This window comes from Mesoplodon densirostris, chromosome 5 (assembly GCF_025265405.1).
Source record: "Mesoplodon densirostris isolate mMesDen1 chromosome 5, mMesDen1 primary haplotype, whole genome shotgun sequence".
Classification (NCBI taxonomy): Eukaryota; Metazoa; Chordata; class Mammalia; order Artiodactyla; family Ziphiidae; genus Mesoplodon; species Mesoplodon densirostris.
The window spans coordinates 109095925-109117282 of NC_082665.1; the positions used below are offsets into that span (position 1 = coordinate 109095925).

The 21358-nt window shown below is 44.4% G+C and overlaps 1 protein-coding gene across 1 annotated transcript in view; it reads left to right on the forward strand.

Annotated features, from left to right (window-relative positions):
* Positions 1-21358, forward strand: part of ST6GAL1 (ST6 beta-galactoside alpha-2,6-sialyltransferase 1) — a 149437-nt gene that overhangs the window by 25696 nt on the left and 102383 nt on the right. The window contains exon 3 of the mRNA XM_060100117.1: positions 3038-3176. The gene's annotated coding sequence lies outside the window, so the exon portion shown is untranslated. The remainder of the gene's footprint in view (positions 1-3037; positions 3177-21358) is intronic.

Sequence of the window (21358 nt, forward strand, 5' to 3'; positions counted from 1 at the left end):
TTACAAATAGCTCAATTTCGTTTCTTTTTATGGCTGAGTAATATTCCATTCCAGTATTTATTATTTGTAGACTTTTTGATGATGGCCATTCTGACCGGTGTGAGGTGACACCTCATTGTAGTTTTGATTTGCATCTCTTTAATAATTAGCAATGTTGAGCATCTTTTCATATACCAGTTGGCCATCAGTATATCTTCTTTGGAGAATGTCTATTTAAATCTTCTGCCCATTTTTTGATTGGGTTTTAGTTTTTGTTCTTGTTGTTGTTGTTATTGAGTTGTATGAGCTGTTTATGTATTCTGGAAATTAAGCCTTTGTTGGTCATATCATTTGCAAATATTTTCACCCAGTCCATAGGTTGTCTTTTCCTTTTGTTTATGGTTGCCTTTGCTGTGCAAAAGCTTATAAGTTTGATTAGGTCCCATTTGTTTATTTTTGCTTTTATTTCTGTTGCCTTGGGAGACTGACCTAAGGAAACATTGCTATCATTTATGTCAGAGAATGTTTTGCCTGTGTTCTCTTCTAGGAGTTTTATGCTGTCATGTCTTATATTGAAGTCTTTAAGACATTTTGAGTTTATTTTTGTGTATGGTGTGAGGAAGTGTTCTAATTTCATTGATTTATGTGTGTCTGTCCAGCTTTCCCAACACCACTTACTGAAGAGACTCTCTTTTCTCCATTGTACACTGAGTTGCTTTTAGGTCAGAATTCCACCCTTTGTCCATAAGCAGAAGCCCAGGTGTATGAGTGGGTTGGGTAGCAGCAGGGTAGGCAGGTAGAATGACTTGCCTATTTGAGTAATATTGGAGGTCTACAAGCCATCTTCCAAAGGATTTAAAAAACACTAATGAGACCCTGCATTTCCTTATTAGTCTGCAGATTGCTGTGGCTGGAGTGCATGGTACATGGGGTGGAGTGGTGCAGGGGGAGGGTGGCCAGCTGGGAAGGAATATGAGACTTGGGTCCCCAGGGTCTTTGCCTGGGTCACAGGGCCACAGAAATCCATTCAGTCTGTTTAGAGAAATTACTCAGTGAATTATCCATTTCTTACTGAAGGTTTGGCCTAGAGAAAAAGGCAGAGGCTGGCTAGAGAGAGATGGAGAGTGGGGACCTGCTTTGTGTGAACAAGGCAGGTGGGTCACCAGCCCCATAGTCCCCCCATCCCAGGGGCACTTTGCTCCTTTTCCGTGGGGAAGGCTCTTTACTGGCAGGCTCCCAGGTGGCCACCAGCTCAGCTGTGTTTGCAGGTAGAGACCTCTTCCTGGCCTGGCCCACTTTCCCCACAGTGACTCTGGCTCCTGGTGTTTTGTTGGCATTAATTATAGACAGCAGCAAAGTGCCCAGATGCCACAAGTGACTTTTTATTTTTCCATCTCACCTGATGCCTTTGTTGTTTGCTCTATTCTGCCCTGAATGTTTGTGAAATCTTAACATTTGCAACCCCTCAAATGGCTCACTTCACCTTTAGTTTCATCTGATGTCAGCTCCCATTAGCATCTGTGGTCTCATGGGATGGCTCTTGTTTCTATTAGCATCTCAGGGTCTCTTTCTCCTGGACACCATCCTTGCTTATTACCACTCCTTCTCTCTTCCTTAGTGGATTTCTCACTTTTTCCCTCTTTACCAATTCTTACGTATGCACCCCCCACCACCAAAACTTGATTAGGGGAGCTCATTTTCTCATCATAGATCTTGTCTTAACCTTGGGCTGAGCTGAGTGTGAGCATGAAGTATGAAAACGCAGACTCCCAGAACTCTAACTCATTTCCACTAGAAACGTTACACATGGTGAGCAAGAATGTGTGTGAGGGAGGGACTGCAGGAGAGGAGCATTAGAGGAATGGCAGAGTTTTCCACTGCTGGGAGTTTATATGGTATAGTAGTCCTGGAGACAGCCTGCCAAGATTGTTCAAAAGCCTGAGAAATTTGGAAACTCTTTGACCCTGCAATTTGATTTCTAAGACTGATTCTTAAGGAAATAACCATGGATTTCCCCCAGAGATTTAGTTTTAAGTACTATTTGTAATATGCAAAAAAAGTTGAAGATGACTTAATTGTCCAGCCTTTGGGCACAGGGGCATATACTACAGCTAATCAAATGATGCTGCAGAAGACTACTAAACCATGTCTAGCTTTATTGGATCTTTGTAAAAAATCTGGATAACAAAATAAAACCAGGAAGTGGGGGACTTCCCTGGTGGTCCAGTGGCTAAGACTCCGTGCTCCCAATGCAGGGGGCCAGGGTTTGATCCCTGGTCAGGGAATTAGATCCCCGCATGTGCAGTGAAGATCCCTGCATGCTGCAACTAAGGCCCAGCACAGCCAAATAAATAAATAAATGTTAAAAAACAAAAAACAAAAACCAGGAATGGTGTGTTATCTGTAGTCATCTTGGGTGGAGAAGAGTGGGTGACTTTTTCCTTCTTTTGACAATTATATTTTCTAAAATTTTTAGATTAAACATACATTTCTTTGGCACTAAGAAAAACAACAGTTGCTTTAAAAACAAATGCTATCCACCCAGCCAACCACAATAATACACAGGTTGACAATTTAGGTTCAGTTAAAAATCTTCCTCCAATATATTTGGAATTGAGTTCACATTTGTAACATTATAAACAAAATACTACAGGTCAAAGGGGGACCAAGTTGCATGCATTTGTTAATGGACATCAGTTGTCCACAAGCCTTAGATAAGCACAAGACTCAGGGCCAGAACTGTTGCTTTCTCACCCTTGCTTTTCTTACCAATAATAGCAAGTAGCACAAGGATTAAGTGATTGTAGTAGAGTTTGCTTTGCTTCATCTGCAGCTCACTCTGAAATTGCTCAGCCCCAGAAGGGGTAGGTCTGGGTGAACTGGTGGCCAGGTTGAGCCCTGGGAAGGAGGCTGTAGTTCTGGAAGGGGTTCTGAAGTGGCCGGAGTGACCAGGGGTGGGAGGAGCGAGGGTGTTTACCCTCCTGCGTGTATTAACATATGTGCCTCTGATGCTTAGCTGCCAACTTGGCTTTTTTTTTTTTTTTTTAACTTCCTGCAGGCACGGTAGAGTGAACTGTGTAGAGATCTGCAAAGAGCAGCTTAGAGAGAAGCAGTGAAGTCCTGGACTGCAGCTGAAATGAACTGGCCCACTTGAACCTGCCCGAGCCCTGGGGCAAGGCCTCTGTCCCAGCGCTGAGGTAAGAGCACTCGAATCCCAGCTTGGGGACAGAGAGGGCAGAATGGCTCCTGTTGTGGGGTGGTGAAAACCTCCTTTTCTCAGGCTCAGGAAAGAAGGGGCAGGTGTTTCTGGTTCAAACCATCAGCTTCCATCTCAGCCCAATCGGAGGCAAGGTCATTTAGTGGCTGAAGAGGTTTTGATTTTTCAGAGCAGGTCTTTTGGAATCTTAACAGGATGTTGTATTTTTTCAATTGCTGGTGAAATTTGAACTCCAAAGGGAATGAATTTATCCTCCAGGTAAGACTGCACCAGATTCAGGGGAATGCTTAACGTTGGTGCAGCTGCTCTGTTCTGCAAGGGAAGTCAAACTTTCAGGAAACACACACACACACTCTCTCTCTTTCTCTCTCTCCTACCCAAGGAAGACAGAGTGACAGAAATTACATGGGGAGGTTATTGGAAAACATTCCATTAAGCTCACTAAAAAATGACTTTAAGGGACATCCCTGCTGGCACAGTGGTTAAGAATCCACCTGCCAATGCAGGGGACACAGGTTTGATCCCTGGTCTGGGAAGATCCCACATGCCACGGAGCAACTAAGCCCATGTGTCACAACTACTGAGCCTACAGTCTAGAGCCTGTGAGCCACAACTACTGAAGCCTGCACGCCTAGAGTCCGTGTTCTGCAACAAGAGAAGCCACCGCAATGAGAAGCACATGCACTGCAACGAAGAGTAGCCTCAGCTTGCAGCAACTAGAGAAACCCTGCATACAGCAATGAAGACCCAACACAGCCAAAAATAAATAAATAAAATAGAGGATACAGGGCATGCAGGTCTTCAAGGGCCTGGCTCAGGTTCTATTCAATGGCCGTGGAAGGCTCCTTAACGTCCAGAGTTTTGCCCAGTTCATCTTGGGACGGCTTTTGCATGTCCTGGAAGAGGGCACAGCCACTGTGCTGGTTTTGCATCTTCAAGAGATGCTGGGCACCCTCAAGCTTCTCCACAGCAGACTCATGGAAGAAGTGACCCACACCCTCCAGAGCCGCATCCCTGAGGGAATACAGAAGCCCAGAGAGAGATGGCAGAGGAGTAAGATGTGGAGATCACCTTCCTCCCCACAAATACATCAAAACTACATCAACATATGGAACAAATCCTACAGAACACCTACTGAACGCTGGCAGAAGACCTCAGACTTCCCAAAAGAGCCGTGTGGCTGACAGGGTCTTGGTACTCCAGCCTGGTGTCAGGCCTGAGCCTCTGATGTGGGAGAGCCGAGTTCAGGTCATTGGACCACCAGAGACATCCCAGCCCCACGTAATATCAATCAGCAAGAGCTCTCCCAGAGATCTCCATCTCAATACTAAGACCCAGCTCCACCTGATGGCCAGCAAGCCCCAGTGCTAGACACATGCCAATCAACTAGGAAGACAGGGACACAACCCCACTCATTAAGAGAGAGGCTGCCCAAAATCATACTAAGTTCACAGACACCCCAAAACACACCACAGGACACAGCCCTGCCCACCAGAAAGACAAGATCCAGCCCCATCCACCAGAACACAGGCACCAGTCCCCTTCACCAGGAAGCCTATACAACCCACTGAACCAACCTTACCCACTGGGGGCAGATACCAAAACCAATGGGAACTACAAACCTGCAGCCTGTGGAAAGGAGAGCCCAATCACAGTAAGTTAAACAAAATGAGAAGACAGAGAAATACACAGCAGATGAAGGAGCAAAGTAAAAACCCACCAAACCAAACAAGTGAAGAGGAAATAGGCAGTCTACCTGAAAAAGAATTCAGAGTAATGACAGTATTTTGGAGAGTAAATCCAAAATCTTGGAAATAGAATGGAAAAAATACAAGAAATGTTTAACAAGGACCTAGAAGAACTAAAGAGCAAACAAACAATGATGAACAACACAATAAATGAAATTGAAAATTCTCGGGATGGAATCAATAGCAGAATAACTGAGGCAGAAGAACGGATAAGTGACCTGGAAGATAAAATAGTGGAAATAACTACTGCAGAGCAGAATAAAGCAAAAACATTCTAATTATAGGGGTCCCAGAAGAAGCAGAGAAAAAGAAAGGGTCTGAGAAAATATTTGAAGAGAGTATAGTTGAAAACTTCCCTAACATGGGAAAGGAAATAGTCAATCAAATTCAGGATGCACAGAGAGTCTCATACAGGATAAATCCAAGGAGAAACACACAAAGACACATATTAATCAAACTATCAAAAATTAAATACAAGGAAAAAAATATTAAAAGCAGCAAGGGAAAAGCAACAAATAACATACAAGGGAATCCCTATAAGGTTAACAGGTGATCTTTCAGCAGAAACTCTGCAGGCCAGAAGGGAGTGGCAGGACGTATTTAAAGTGATGAAAGGGAAAAACCTACAACCAAGATTACTCTACCCAGCAAGGATCTCATTCAGATTCGACAGAGAAATTAAAATCTTTACAGACAAGCAAAAGTTAAGAGAATTCAGCACCACTAAACCAGCTTTACAACAAATACTGAAGGAACTTCTCTAGGCAGGAAACAGAAGAGAAGGTAAGCACCTACAAGAACAAACCCAAAACAATTGAGAAAATGGTAATAGTAACATACATATTGACAATTACCTTAAATGTAAATGGATTAAATGCTCCAACCAAAAGACATAGACTGAATGGATACAAAAACAAGACCCGTATATATGCTGTCTACAAGAGACCCACTTCAGACCTAGGGACACATACAGACTGAAAGTGAGGGGATGGAAAAAGATATTCCATGCAAATATAAATCAAAAGAAAGCTGGAGTAGCAATTCTTATATCAGGCAAAATAGACTTTAAAATAAAGACTATTATAAGAGACAAAGAAGGACACTACATAATGATCAAGGGATCGATCCAAGAAGAAGATATAACAATTGTAAATATTTATGCACCCAACATAGGAGCACCTCCATACATAAGGCAAATGCTAACAGCCATAAAAGGGGAAATCGACAGTAACACAATCATAGTGGGGGACTTTAACACCCCACTTTCACCGATGGACAGATCATCCAAAATGAAGATAAATAAGGAAACACAAGCTTTAAATGACACATTAAAGAAGATGGACTTAATTGATATTTATAGGACATTCCATCCAAAAACAACACAATACACTTTCTTCTCAAGTGCTCTATTCTCCAGGATAGATCATATCTTGGGTCTCACATCAAGCCTTGGTAAATTTAAGAAAACTGAAATTGTATGAAGTACCTTTTCTGACCATAACGGTATGAGGCTAGATATCAATTACAGGGAAGAAAATGTAAAAGATACACATGTAGGCTAAACAATACACTACTAAATAACCAAGAGCTCACTGAAGAAATCAAAGAGGAAATCAGAAAATACCTAGAAACAAATGACAATGAAAACACGATGACCCAAAACCTATGGGATGCAGCAAAAGCAGTTCTAGAGGGAAGTTTACAGCAATAGAGTCCTACCTCAAGAAACAAGAAACATCTCAAAAAAACGACCTAACCTTACACCTAAAGCAATTAGACAAAGGAGAACAAAAAACCCCCCAAAGTTAGCAGAAGGAAAGAGATCATAAAGATCAGATCAGAAATAAATGAAAAAGAAATGAAGGAAACAATACCTAATATCAATAAAACTACAAGCTGGTTCTTTGAGAAGACAAACAAAATTGATAAACCATTAGCCAGACTTATCAAGAAAAAAAGGGAGAAGACTCAGATCAATAGAATTAGAAATGAAAAAGGAGAAGTAACAACTGACACTGCAGAAATACAAAAGATCATGAGAGTTTACTACAAGCAGCTCTATGACAATAAAATGGACAACCTGGAAGAAATGGACAAATTCTTAGAAAAGCACAACCTGCCAAGACTGAACCAGGAAGAAATAGAAACAGACCAATCACAAGCACTGAAATTGAAACTGTGATTAAAAATCTTCCAACAAACAAAGCCCAGAACCTGATGCCTTCACAGGAGAATTCTATCAAGCATTTAGAGAAGAGCTAACACCTATCCTTCTCAAACTCTTCCAAAATATAGCAGAGGGAGGAACACTCCCAAACTCATTCTGCGAGGCCACCATCACCCTGATACCAAAACCAGACAAAGACATCACAAAAAAAGAAAACCACAGGCCAATATCACTGGTGAACATAGATGCAAAAATCCTCAACAGAATACTAGCAAACAGAATCCAACAGGACATTAAAAGGATCATACACCATGATCAAATGGGATTTATCCCAGGAATGCAAGGATTCTTCAGTATACACAAATCAATCAATGTGATACACCATACTAACAAACTGAAGGGTAAAAACCATATGATAATCTCAATAGATGCAGAAAACACTTTTGAAAAAATTCAACACCCATTTATGATGAAAACTCTCCAGAAAATAGGCATGGGACAAGTCCCTTCACCTGTGCATCCCTTGCTTTCTCTTCTATGAACAATAGGTGCTCAATAAGCATTAGTTGAAGAAATGAATAAGACTGAGGTTCTGTTCTTATTATCCCGTAAGTTAAGGTCCCATAAGACAGTGAAAATGAAATGTTTTTCATATTGTGAATTTCCTTGCCTGTGGAGGCAGGGGGTTTAATTGATTGGTAAGCCTTTTGTTTATTGATGAAGTGAAGTTGGCTGGCACTTCCCTTTTTGGCTCTCGCCTCTTGGGTAATCTGTGAATTACTGACACCCTTTCATAAGGGCAGATGAAAACTCTCCATTTACTGACCGACATCTGGGGCAAATTTCCTTCCTGGAAAAATCAAGAAGTCAAGAGTAGCATGAAAAGGAAGCCCTGGCCCTGCTGGGTATGAGAGCCAGGGCTGAAATCAGACCTTTAGACTCACAGCTTTGATGGTGGGGTGGAGGGGGGAGGGGCGGGGTTAGAGGAGCAGGGGCACTTCCTGCCAAATGTGAATTTTAAACAAAAGCCTCTTTCTTCAAGGCCCTGCTGTCAGCAGATTAGCGCTAATTAAATTAGCATAATGGAGCCCCAGCCTCTGCCCTCTCCCTCTGCTTTCTGAACCTTCTGGCTCCTTCTCCCAACCTCCTTTAAGTATCTTGAAAGAGGCTATGGGGAGAAGGCAGGGCATCAGTTAAGCACCAGTGTACTGTGTAGAAGTGTAGTTTGTAAAACTACAGAAGTGGAAAGGACTATAGGGGCCACCCGGTACCACACTTTCATTTTAAGAAGCCAGTTCACACAGCCATGGTTATGGGTGCCTGAGGTGAAGGTATGTGCTCCAGGGGAGGGAGGGACGTGGGCTGGTGAGACGGGCACTGCTCCTGAGGCCACTTGCTCACTGAACCTTTGCGTGTCCCTGGCAAGGGGACATGTGGGTGTTCTCCAGGTGCCAGCCCTGTGTCCCCCTCCTCAGCCCCTCCCCTGTTCTGCTGCCCCAGCCCCAGTGCACTTCATGACGTGCCCCTCCAGTGCACTTGGAGTTAAGTCCTCTTCCTCATCAGAGGCTTGGCTTTCTAGGTCAGTGAAACCAGTTGAGAAGATGTTATCTGAGGACCTTTAAAGTATATATACACGAGGAAGGGTAGAGAAGGGCGTTGATTGATCTCACGGTGGTTCCAGGATCTGTGCTTGCGCCCTGGTCTCTAATTCTGCAATGACCTAACAAGGTGGGTATTTCTACCCCCATGTGGCAGGTGTAGAAACTGAGTCTCAGAGGTGAAAGAGACTTACTTGCCCAAGATTTCACAATTCAAAAGTAACAGAGACGTAAACTAAGCCTGTCTGTGCCCTCTGCAGCTTCTCAAAGTTCGTGAGCGTTTTTTACAGTAAGTACTTGCCCCCCAGTACTTGTTCCCCCAGGCTCCTTTCCCTTGGGGAACATCCCTTCATCTCTGAGGCTATGGGAACAGCTGCAGCTCAAAGTGCTCGGAGCTTTATGAAAAGCTTCACTGTTCCTTTCAAACCCCAGTGGCTGTTCCCTGTGCAGTAACATAGCATCAGAGTGAGGGAGCATCCATAGAGTGCTGAAGCGTAGTCCCCTCATTCATGGGATGCCCCAGGCAGTGAGGAGGATGCTCCTGGCCCCAGGCCTCTCAGACAGTGAGAAGCGGGGGCCTTCTCGGCCTCTGTACTCTCAGTGCTCTTTGCAGGGGAATGTACCGAGTTAGATCTGTTTGGTTTTCCTCCATGTTTAAGCAAGAGATTATTCCTCTGGCAAGAGGGATTTAATTCAGTTTTATAGATATTTACTGAAAGCCTACTGTGTACACAGCCAAATATCCTGGCCTCTTTGGGCAAGAGATTCTGGCCCAGCCTTGGGCACATGGATGTGACAAGGGACAGGGGAGGAGCTGCCTACATCAAGACTGTATATGACATACCTTAGCCGGTAACCACTCAGCTCCAATCTTTCCTGCAAGAATTTGAAAGGGAGAAATTATGTCTCAAATTGCTCTGTGTGTCCCAGGGTTCCCAGAACCCTGAAAACTGGGAACGAAGCAGCAAAGGGTGGGTCAGGGTCTATGGAAGGTCCTTGCAGAGGGGTCGGGGCGAGGGGAGGAGGTGGAGTGGCTGAGGGGGCGATTTGGGTAGGTGCTAAGTGGGCTGGGTATGTTTGTCTGTGGAGCTGGGGTCTATGGGGGAGCTGAGGGTACAGTTTTGTAGATAATTTAGAATCCTTTTAGTCTGTAGCACATGATCAGCTTCGGAAGGAGGAAAAGCTCACTTCAGCAGGGCCCCCAGAATATGAATTAGGGCTGAAAGAGTTCCTTGGAGAGCTAGTTGGTTGGCCTTCACATCTCATATCTGAGGGAGGGGGGCCCAGAAAGGGAAAGGGCCTTGTCTGTGACGCAAGTGGAGCTGGAGTCTGTTCTGAAACTCTGGTCAGGGTCTGTCCCACCAAACCACTCTGGCTGTAGAGGGAAGAATGTTCTGGGGAGGAGGTACAGTCCACTCTCTGCATTAGCCTGTCTGGCCCAGTACTTGTGATGGGCTGGGCTTGACTGTTAGAGGAATTTGTGGCAATGGCAACCCAGAAGGGAGAGGGTGTCATCTCAGTGATGCCAGAGATCCCCTGGCATCCCAGTGATTCTTTCAGATTCCTCCTCGAGGCCTTGCTTAGGACAGGGGTCTTCACGCTGGAAAGTCACTATTGTGGGAAGGCATCATAATGCAGAGAAGAGTGCCCCAGCTTTGAAGACGTTTGATCTGGGTTTGAGCCTGGCTTGACTGTAGCTGCATGACTACTTTGCCTTTCTGACTCAGTTTCCTCATATGTAAAACGGGCTGAATAATACCTACTTTGAGTGAAGATTAAAAATTATTTTTATAATGTTCTTCCCATAAAGTAGATGCTAATTAAATGATACCCTTTTTTTCCCCCCATGCAGCTCTATTAAGGTATAATTGAGAGACAAAAACCTGCATATATTTAAGTTATACAATTTGGTGAGTTTCGACATATGTGTACACTTATGAAATTCTCCACACAAGTCAGGTTAATGAGCATAACCATCAACCCCCCAAGTTTCTTCCTTCACCTAATCCCTCCCTTCTGCCCCTCCATGTCCTGCCTCCCATCCCTAGGCAACCACTAATCTGCTTTATCGCTATAGATTGGTTTGCATTTTCTAGAACTTTACATAAATAGCACAATACAGCATATGCTTTTCTTACACTCAGCATAATTATTTTGATATTCATCCGTGTTTGTGCATCAGTAGTTCATTCCTTTATTGCTGAATAGTGTCTCACCATATGGAAATACCAAGATTTGTTTATCCATTCATCTGTTGACAGAGTTTTGGGGTTCTCAATTTTTGGCTGTTAAAATAAAGCCTCTCTCTCTCTCTCTCTCTCTCTCTCTATATATATATATATATATATATATATATTTGCAGCAACGTGGATGGACCTAGAGATTATCATACTAAGTGAAATAAGTCAGGCAGAGAAAGACAAATATCATTTGATATCACTTACATGTGGAATCCAAAAAAATGATACAAATGAACTTATTTACAAAACAGAAATAGACTCACAGGCATAGAAAACAAACTTATGGTTACCAAAGAGGAAAGTGCGTGGGGAGGGATAAATTAGGAGTTTGGGATTAGCAGATACAAACTACTATATATAAAATAGATTAACAACAAGGACCTACTGTATGGCACAGGGAACTATATTCAATATCTTGTAATAACCTATAATGGAAAAGAATCTGAAAAACAATATACATATATATATATATATATATATATATATATATATACATATACATATAACTGAATCACTGCTGTACACCTGAAGCTAATACAACATTGTAAATCAACTATACTTCAATAAAAAGTTGTTCAGTTTGAAAAAAAAGCCACTATAAGCATTTGTGAAAAATCTTTTGTGGGGGCATATGCATTCTTTTTGGGTGAATACCTAGGAATAGAATGGCTGGGTCATATGGTAGGTGTATGTTTAGCTTCTTAAGAAGCTGCCAAGCTTTTTTCTAGAGCAGTTGTACTAGTTTATACTTCCACCAGCAGCGTATGAGAGTTTCAGGTGCTCCACTTCCTTGTCAACACTTGGTGTGGTCAGTCTTCTTAATTTTAGCTATTCTAATAGGTGGGTAGTGATAGCCCATGGTTTTATTTGCATCTCTCTGAAGATTAATGATGTTGAGCATCTTGTCATGTGCTTATTTGGCATCTGCATATCTCCCTTGATGAAATGTCTGTTCAGATCTTTTGTTCATTTAAAAAATTGGATTGTCTTCTTATGATTAGATTGTAAGAGTTCTTTATATATTCTACAGACAAGTTTTTTTATTTGCAATATATTGCAAATATATTTTCCAGTTCTGTGGCTTCCATGTGGTGGGAGACAGAAACACATAAACTAAAAATTCCAATTCAGTTGACTAGTGCTGTGCTCAGGAAGTACAGAAGAAGATCAGTAATCTTAGCATGGGAAGTCAGGGAAGCTTCCAGGATGCAAATATATGTGACTTGGGTCTTAAAGGAAATTATAAGTTAGCTAGGCAGGGGAAGGGCAGTCTAGGTAGAAGTTTGTATGTGCACAGGCACGGAGATACAGAATGTCATGGTGCATACCAAATTGTAAGTCATTTGATTGGAGCCCTGGGATTTTGGGAGTAGAAGGATGTGGGCTGGAATCCCAGATGCCCTCTTACTGGCTGTGCACCTCATTTATTTATTTGTTTTTAACTTTTAATTTGGAAACAATTATAGATTCAGAGGGAGTTGCGAAGATAGTACAGAGAGGTCTGGTGTATCCTTCATTTAGTTTCTTCCACTGGTTTCATCTTATACAATTATAGTACAATATCAAAACTAGGAATCTGAGGTTAGTACAACTGTGTGTAGAGCTCTGTGTCATTATCTCACATGTTTAGATTAGTGGAGCCACCACGGCAATCAAGGTACAGAACTATTCCTCCACACAAAGGTCTCTCTCATGCTACCCATTCATCATCACACTGGCCCAGCCCTTTCTCCCTTTTCTCATCCCTATAATTTTGTCATTTTGAGAGTGTTCTGTAAATAGAGTCATATGATATGCAACCTTCTGAGACTGGCTTGTTTTCACTCATCATAATGCACTTCAGGTCCATCCGGGTTGTTGAGTGTACCAATAATTTGCTCTTTTTTACTGATGAGTGTTATTCCATTGTATGGATGTAACAGTTTCACTATTGACCTAATGAAGAACACTTTAGTTGTTTCTAGTTTTTGACTATAACAAATAAAGCTGCTATGAACAATTGTGTACAGGTTTTTATGTGAACATAAACTTAATTTTTTAACTGATTTTTAAAAATAAATTTATTTATTTTATCTATTTATTTTTGGCTGCGTTGAATCTTTGTTGCTGCGTGCAGGCCCTCTCCAGCTGCAGCAAGCAGGGGCCACTCCTTGTGGCAGCGCACGGGCCTCTCATTGCATTGGCCTCTCTTGTTGTGGAGCACAGGCTCTAGGTGCGCGGGCTTCAGCAGCTGTGGCTCGTGGGCTCGAGCACAGGCCCAGAAGTTGTGGCGCACAGGGCCCAGTTGCTCTGCGGCATGTGGGATCCTCCTGGACCAGGGCTCAAACCCATGTCCCCTGCATTGGCTGGCAGAGTCCCAATTACTGTGCCACCGAGGAAGCCCATATAAATTTAATTTTTCCAAAAAACAGGAAGCCAAAACATTTTTTCTGTATTTTTCCAGGATAAATGCTCGGGAGTGCAATTGCTGAGTGTATGGCAAGTGTATTTTTAATTTTTTAAGAAACTGCCAAATTGTTTTCTAGAGTGACTGTATGGTTTTCTGTTCCCACCAGCAATGTAGGAAAGATCCACTTTCTCCATCTCCTCATCAGCATTTGGGGTGTCCTATTTTAATTTTAGCTGTTCTAATAGGTGTGCAGTGGTAGCTCATTGTGGTCTTCGTTTCCATTTCTCTAGTGGCTAGTTGTGTGACTCTTACCCTTTCTGCTCTCAGGTCAGGTCGGCTGTATGAATCTAGACCCCAGCCTGTACTTTTTAAGTGTGAGAAGCAAAAGGACCTAGTGCTGATAGCCCCCTCCCACCATTTCTGGAGCTGCCCTGGAAGTCTGGCTTCCCTTGTTTTCTGATCCAGTTAGCCGGCTACAGGATCTTTCTTCATTGTCCTGGGTGGCTCCAGGAAAGTGATATTTTATAGAGCTGAGTATTTTTCCAGGGGAGGTTTTTTATGTTTGTTTGTTTCCCATAGATGAGCAAAAAACCTGAAAGTGTTGATTTTTTTACCGGGCTGTGGGTTAAGTTCTCCTCCACCCTGTCCCTCCCTGGTCCCCGTGTGCCAGCATATGTACTTACTGGCAGCTGAGCTGGAGAAACCCCTGGAGCTGACCCAGGATGACTTTTCTCAGCATTTGGAGGTCTGAGGTGCCAAGGGAAGCTGCCATGGCCTCAGGCCCTCCCTGTGCTCACGATTTTCTCTTCTTTTCACTTACAGAGGGAGAGGCAGCTTTAATGTGCTGGGGAAAATAATAATGGTAGATGAGAATTATATAGCACTTATGATGTACCAGGTACTAAGTGCTTTATGTATATTTACTCATTTAATTCCCACAATAACCTGACAGATCTGGGTTCCAGGTGCAGAGCCTCAGTTTCCTCACCTTTAAACAAGGCAGTAACAATCCCTAGTGGATAGATTGGGAGGGCTAAGTAGGGGTGGTGTAGTGAGTTACCCCCCTTGAGAACGCTGGTTCCCTCTCCTCTACAGGGGCCCTTAACAATCATGAACACCCAGCTGTACTGCCATGCTGCACTGAAAGAAAGTGGGGTGTCTGTATCCCTTGCTCCACTTCAGTCAAAGATGAGTGTCCATTCACTCATTCAGTATCCAATCAACTTTAAGAATGAGCACCTAGTGTGTACTTGCTTCTGTACTAGGCCCTGTGAGCACCAGAGCTACAGTCCTTGACCTCATGCAGCACGTGGTCTACAGACAGAGACAAATATGAATTTAATAATAACACAACTGAGTGTAAACTCATGAATTGTGGGATTTCTGTAAAGGAAATTCTCTGGTGCTGTGTGAGCGAACCAGTCTGAGATCGGAGAATGCATCCTCAGGGAAGTGATTCTGGCTCGGAGTCTGATTCCTTAGCCTTGATCTACTGCAGAGGCCCATGTGGAATGTTCTATAGGATCAGCTCACTTTAAGCTGCGTCCTGACTATAGGCTGACCTGATGCCTGGCCATCCCAGTGCTCTCCCTCCCATAACAACCCAGACTATTCCGTGAGGTTACCCATCCCCAACCATTCACAGCTGCTGCTGATCCCATGGGGACCGAGACTAAGCTCAGGGCCACACCTTGCAGGGCTGGGTCATCCTTTTTTGTTGTTTCTTTGTTTTTGAATGTGCTCATGACTCAGTCAACTTATTACACAGTGAGCCACCGTGGGAGAGTTATTCATCAAACAGATTTTTAAAAAACCATCTTTATTGAGGTATAATTTATATTCCATGAAATTAACTTGCTTTAAGTGTAAATTCAGTGATTTTTAGTAAATTTACTGGGTTGTACAACAATTACCAAAATCCAGTTTTAGAACATTTCCATCATTGGTTGGGTCATCTTCAAATGGAAAAGGCAAGGGATTATTTTTCATGGCAATAGCTCCGTAACTATTTTTTATGGAATTAGTTCTGTGCTCCCAGCAGGATGATCTCATTAATTAATTCAATTAGTATTTACTGAGAGCCTGCTGGAGCCCACAGCTGAGCTAGGTGCAAAAGGCAATAAAGAGAGAAACAAGTGGAGATGGCAGCTTCCCTGTGGCTGACAAGCTTCCTATTGAAGATATATTGTTAAATGTAACCTATCTGCAGCTTACAGTTTACTTGTGGCAGCTGCAGGGCAGGTAATTATTTTCTACCTGTGGCTCGTAATTGATGAGGCAAGGGCCTTGCTTTTGCAATACCTGCTATTGTACTGAAATTATTGGCCAAGCAGAAGGAGGGAAGTGTACTCTCCCAACATCTGCAAACTGCTGTAGGCTTTGGCAAGCCTGGATGCAGGATCTGGGAAGAGAGGGGATTGGGTGTGCTGTTTGCAGTGCGAAGATTCGACAGGTGGACTTGGGGTGAGTGGTGAGGTGTATTGAAGGAGGAAAAGAGTGCGGGGAAAGTCAGGGAGTTGTGGCTCACCAGGTGGCCTACAGCTTAGGGGTACCTCTGCATGCAGTGGGGTGTTGCTTGGAGGCGTGGCGGTAAGGCGGGAGTGCAAGCTTGGATGCTAGACTGAGGAATTTGGACTTGGTGGAGCAAACAGGGAAGATGCTATTTTAAGTCTTGGAGGAGGGCTGTGACTATTCAGAGCTGGGCTTGGGAGAGTAATCTCGCGTGAGCTGAGAGATGGGAAGTGGGCATGGGTTAGGAGGCTATCGAGAGCGTCCTAATATTAGGTGACGTGGACCTGATGCGAGCAGGGGAAGGGCGGCAAGGAAAAAAGAAGTGGGTGAGAGAGAAGATCCTGCCAGGTAGGGGAGAAAATCTCTCTGTCCCAACCCCTTCTCCCAGGTTCCATACCTGCCTTACCCAGCTGCCTTTTGCACTTCAACCAGCCGCTCAGGTTCAGCCTGTCCAAAGCCCCCTCCACATCATGCTTTCCCCTTGCCTGGTGTACTTTTCTCTCCCTGTCCCATTCCTCTTGCCCAGGAGGAAGGAGAGAAGCCAGAAAGAAGCGGAACACTGTCCCTTTGGAAGGCAGCACCATAGAAGGTAGTGGCAAGAGATTTCCAGGGAGGGAGGTGCCAGATGCGAAGGAGGTGAGTGAGCACGGGCACTGAAGACGGGCAGGGACTCAGGTACTCGTGTGAGGTGAGTGAGGTGCCTCGGGTGCAAAATTTAAGGAGGCACTGGGTGCCAACCCGGCTTGCACAACCCTGAGAGTGAGGGTCCTGGACTAGGTTCCTGGAGAGAACCGGTAGTTGGGAGGATGCCGGTGACTTTGGAGAAAGCATTAGCTTTCAAAAAGTCAAGGACCAGGTGTGGAATGGTTTCTTCAGAAGAACACCTTCCATAGGAAGCTTCCTGAAGCTGCCTGGGGGCCTGCCTGTCTGCTTTCTCCCCACCCCAAGACAGCCCCTCAGTGTCTCCACAGACTCTCTAGGCTTCCTGGAGCACAATGTGAAGACCACTGATTAAGTCTAGCCCCCCCATCTTACCAGAGAATTCTGAGACCCAGAGAAGTACATGACTTTGTCCAAGGTTACACAGGGAGGGGTGACCTTAGGGGTCTTCCTTACTTTCCTTTGATTTATCACCTTCAGCTGCTTTACCTTCTCTTTTCATTGTTCCTCCCAATCTCCTCCTCCCTCTTCCAACTATGAGAATTGGCAACAGTTGCTATTCAAGGACTCATCTATATTGGAGGACTGAGGGCTAATTCTGAGAAGTCTGTTTCTAGAGTGCCTGCTGCCTACCAAGCATTCTTGTAGGGGCTTTTCCATTCATTATTTTATTCTTATAAGAACTTTCGAAGTACTTGTCCCATTTTCCTGATGAGAAGACTGAGGCTCAGGGAGGACAGGGGTGGCTCAGATTTGCATGGTTACTAACTGGTGCTGCCAGACCCAGAGCCCGTGTTCTTCCTCCACCATGTATCTCTTTAGTTATTCATACAGCTGAGTGCCTTGAGGCTAGGTACTAGTTTGGTGCTGATATGGTACCAAGGAGACAAAAATCCTGTTGAAACGTACTCTACTTGTCCCCCTGCTTGTGCAGGGGATTGACCTGTTCTTCTTAAGGTCCCCTGCCTCGGGGTCTCTGGGCTGCCTGTGGTGGCTGCTGTGTTTGGGGCTGTTGCTGAGATGCTGTCCGCGGCCGAATTCATTCCTCAGCCTTGTCTCACGGACTCCTTTCTCTGTGCCTCTGGGTCACTGAAACATTCCACTGAAATCACTCATAGGTGACATAGGCAGTTTATTCTCCAAGGAACACGGTTTCCCCTACATTTCTTAGCTTTTATCACCAACCATTTCCTTTGGCCACCACCCGTGTAAAGAGCTCTGACTTAATCCCATGCCTTAGCCCTGATAAGGCAAGTTATTTTGGCCTCCTCGGCCCTCAGTCCCAGTGAGAATTTGGACTCAATGTTTTCACTTCTCACGTTAGAATGTTTGCCAGAGTTTGTGGAAAAAGCCGTGTATTATTAATGTCTTGGCCGGGAATGGCTGTGCCCTGCCAGGTTGTCATGTGAGCCCTCTGAAAAGCCCTAGGCTGCAAGGCCCCAAGCTCTCCTGGGCCCAGGGGCTCCGGTGGGAAATGTGATCCTACCCTACAGAAATTGCAAACAGCCACCAAGGGCAGAGAGAAACTTGGAAAGGATGGATCAGGGTCTCACCTAGGAATTCATAACTGCTTAGAGAGTGTCTCATGGGGCTGATTCCATTCTGCTTCAGTGGGACCCGCGGTTTTTTGAAGGTCCTTTAGTCTGCTATCCTCCTCCCCCATAAGACAAAAATGAGCTGATTTAAAATCAGCTAAGTAATATTTTTTTTATATCTTTATTGGAGTATAATTGCTTTACAATGGTGTGTTAATTTCTGCTTTATAACAAAGTGAATCAGTTATACATATATATATGTCCCCATATCTCTTCCCTCTTGCATCTCCCTCCCTCCCACCCCTCCAGGCGGTCACAAAGCACCGAGTTGATCTCCCTGTGCTATGCGGCTGCTTCCCATTAGCTATCTACCTTACGTTTGGTAGTGTATATATGTCCATGCCTCTCTCTCGCTTTGTCACAGCTTACCCTTCCCCCTCCCCATATCCTCAAGTCCATTCTCTAGTAGGTCTGTGTCTTTATTCCTGTCTTACCCCTAGGTTCTTCATGACATTTTTTTTCTTAAATTCCATATATATGTGTTAGCATACGGTATTTGTCTTTCTCTTTCTGACTTACTTCACTCTGTATGACAGACTCTAGGTCTATCCACCTCATTACAAATAGCTCAGTTTCGTTTCTTTTTATGGCTGAGTAATATTCCATTGTATATCTGTGCCACATCTTCTTTATCCATTCATCCGATGATGGACACTTAGGTTGTTTCCATCTCCTGGCTTTTGTAAATAGAGCTGCAATGAACATTGTGGTACATGACTCTTTTTGAATTACGGTTTTCTCAGGGTATATGTCCAGTAGTGGGATTGCTGGGTCATATGGTAGTTCTATTTTTAGTTTTTTAAGGAACCTCCATACCGTTCTCCATAGTGGCTGTACCAATTCACATTCCCACCAGCAGTGCAAGAGTGTTCCCTTTTCTCCACACCCTCTCCAGCATTTATTGTTTCTAGATTTTTTGATGATGGCCATTTTGACTGGTGTGAGATGATATCTCATTGTAGTTTTGATTTGCATTTCTCTAATGATGAATGATGTTGAGCATTCTTTCAAGTGTTTGTTGGCAGTCTGTATATCTTTAAGTAATATTAAATATTAAAATCAGGTAAGTAATATTTAGAGATCCATCTTACAGTGGATGATATGCTGGCCACTTGAAATAAGTGATGTCGTTTTAATCCTCAGAACAAGTCTTTGAGGTAGCGCTTGTTATCTCCATGTAATGGATGAGAAAACTGCCTCTGAGATGTCAGATGAATTACACAAGGTCCTGCAGGTGGTAAGGAGTAGAGATGGGATTCAAACCCTGGTCCATTTGGGCCAAAAAGCTCATGTTCCTTTCGGGACATCGTGAGCCAGCAGACATAAAATATTTCCCTGACCTCCTCTGGTTTATCCCTATAGTTGGTCCCAGCTCCTCTGTCTCTCATCTTTGTGGCTTCCCATTGCTCGGTAAAGATCTTCTGGAGCTTGTATTCCAGTGGAGACCTGACCAGCATCTAGTATTAGTTGGGTCAGGGTTCGGTGGGGTAGATGGTGTGGCTGCAGGCCAGCCCAGGGCTGAGGAGACATGGTCTCTGGCACCTTCTCCTCCGTCAGCTGACACGGCTCCTCTTCATGCCCCATCAAAGCTCCTTCTTAGTGCTAGGAGCTCAACTCGGAGTTTAGAGAAAATAATCTAACAATATCAGTTGCTTGCTTAGAAAACCTCCATCAGTCCTAGTTTTTTTCCAGGATAAACTGGGACTAGATACACCTATGTCTGGAGCAGATGAAAAACAGGCCCACTTTCATGACTGAGCCTTTGCACTGTTTTTGTTTTTTTTTTTTTTTTGCGGTACGCGGGCCTCTCACTGTTGTGGCCTCTCCCGTTGCGGAGCACAGGCTCCGGACACGCAGGCTCAGCGGCCATGGCTCACGGGCCCAGCCGCTCCGCGGCATGTGGGATCCTCCCAGACCGGGGCATGAACCCGCGTCCCCTGCATCGGCAGGCGGACTCTCAACCACTGCGCCACCAGGGAAGCCCCCCCACCCCTTTTTTTTTCTGTTGGGCATACCTCTTTCTGCCTGGTAAGCTCATATTCATTCTTCAAAACCCAGGATGAACTTTACCTTTTCTGATCTAGCAGAGTCGGCACCACCCCAGCTCTTAGTTCTTAATGCCTTACTTGATCTTTCCACCTATCAGTTTATGGGTCTTCCCCCTTCTCTAAGGCCTCAGGAATAGGAACTGGACCCTATTTATTTCTATATCACCTGTACTTGGGGCATATTTGTGTGGACAAATGAATAAGGGCTCGTTAATTAAACTAGTTAAGTATGAGTCACAGGTGGCCCCACTTTAACTGAAATGCAAGGTCACGGGACTTTAGAGAAAGAGAAGCGATAGGCTAAGGCTGTGGTGCTATTAACTGATTGACAGGTGAGCCAGGCAGTGTGCTGCGAGCATTCCTGCAAATGGACCCCATTGCAGAGAGAGAGGGTCCCAGAGGAATGAAGCAATAACGTAAAGCCTGACAGTTGAGGAGCAAAGCATGGCCTGCCGGGCTCCCCAGGCCAGCCTCTTCAACTCTGTCCCCAGCCTGCCTCCCAGGAGAGCTGGGTACAAGCCTGGAGAAAAAGTGGGCATTCTGAATGGTCCCAAAAGGAAGGGGAGGCGGGTGGCATATAGGGGAGGAGCAGAAGCAGAGGCAGGAGGAAGTCCAGGGCAACCTTTCTTTCCTTATTGTGGCGCTGGGGTCGTCTTGCTGACCAGAGCTCTTGCCTCATGTTGGCTTCTGAGGATGCAATCGGGCTGAGTCCGAGAGTGAATTTGGACCCAGGGCCTGGTCATTCTGTGTCACTGGGCCTCTTGGCCATTTAACTCCTCCTTTCCCTGCTGCTGGGTGTAAGCACTTAGACTTTAGAGATGGTCAGATCTGAGTTTAAATCCTTGTCTCACCCATCTTAACTGCAAACTTTGTAGCACTCGGCAAAAATAACAGGGTTGCTATGGAGTCAGTAGGATCAGTGATGATAACGCTATTGACAGGGCTTTGTGCTAAGTGGTTTATGGCATTTCATTTATTCCTCTGAATACCCTAAAGGTAGATGCTGTTATCATTCTGAAGTCACAGATAGAGGACTGAAGTGCAGAGAGGCTAAATAACTTGCCCAAGGTCACATAGTGAGTAAATGATGGAATCAGGTAGTGGACCCAGGTTTGCCACACCTGATCCACTAGGCTGCCAGTCTCCAATTTGCCTGATCTTAGTCACCTGGGGCTCTCTGATTCAGCCTGTGTGGGGCCTGGGGAG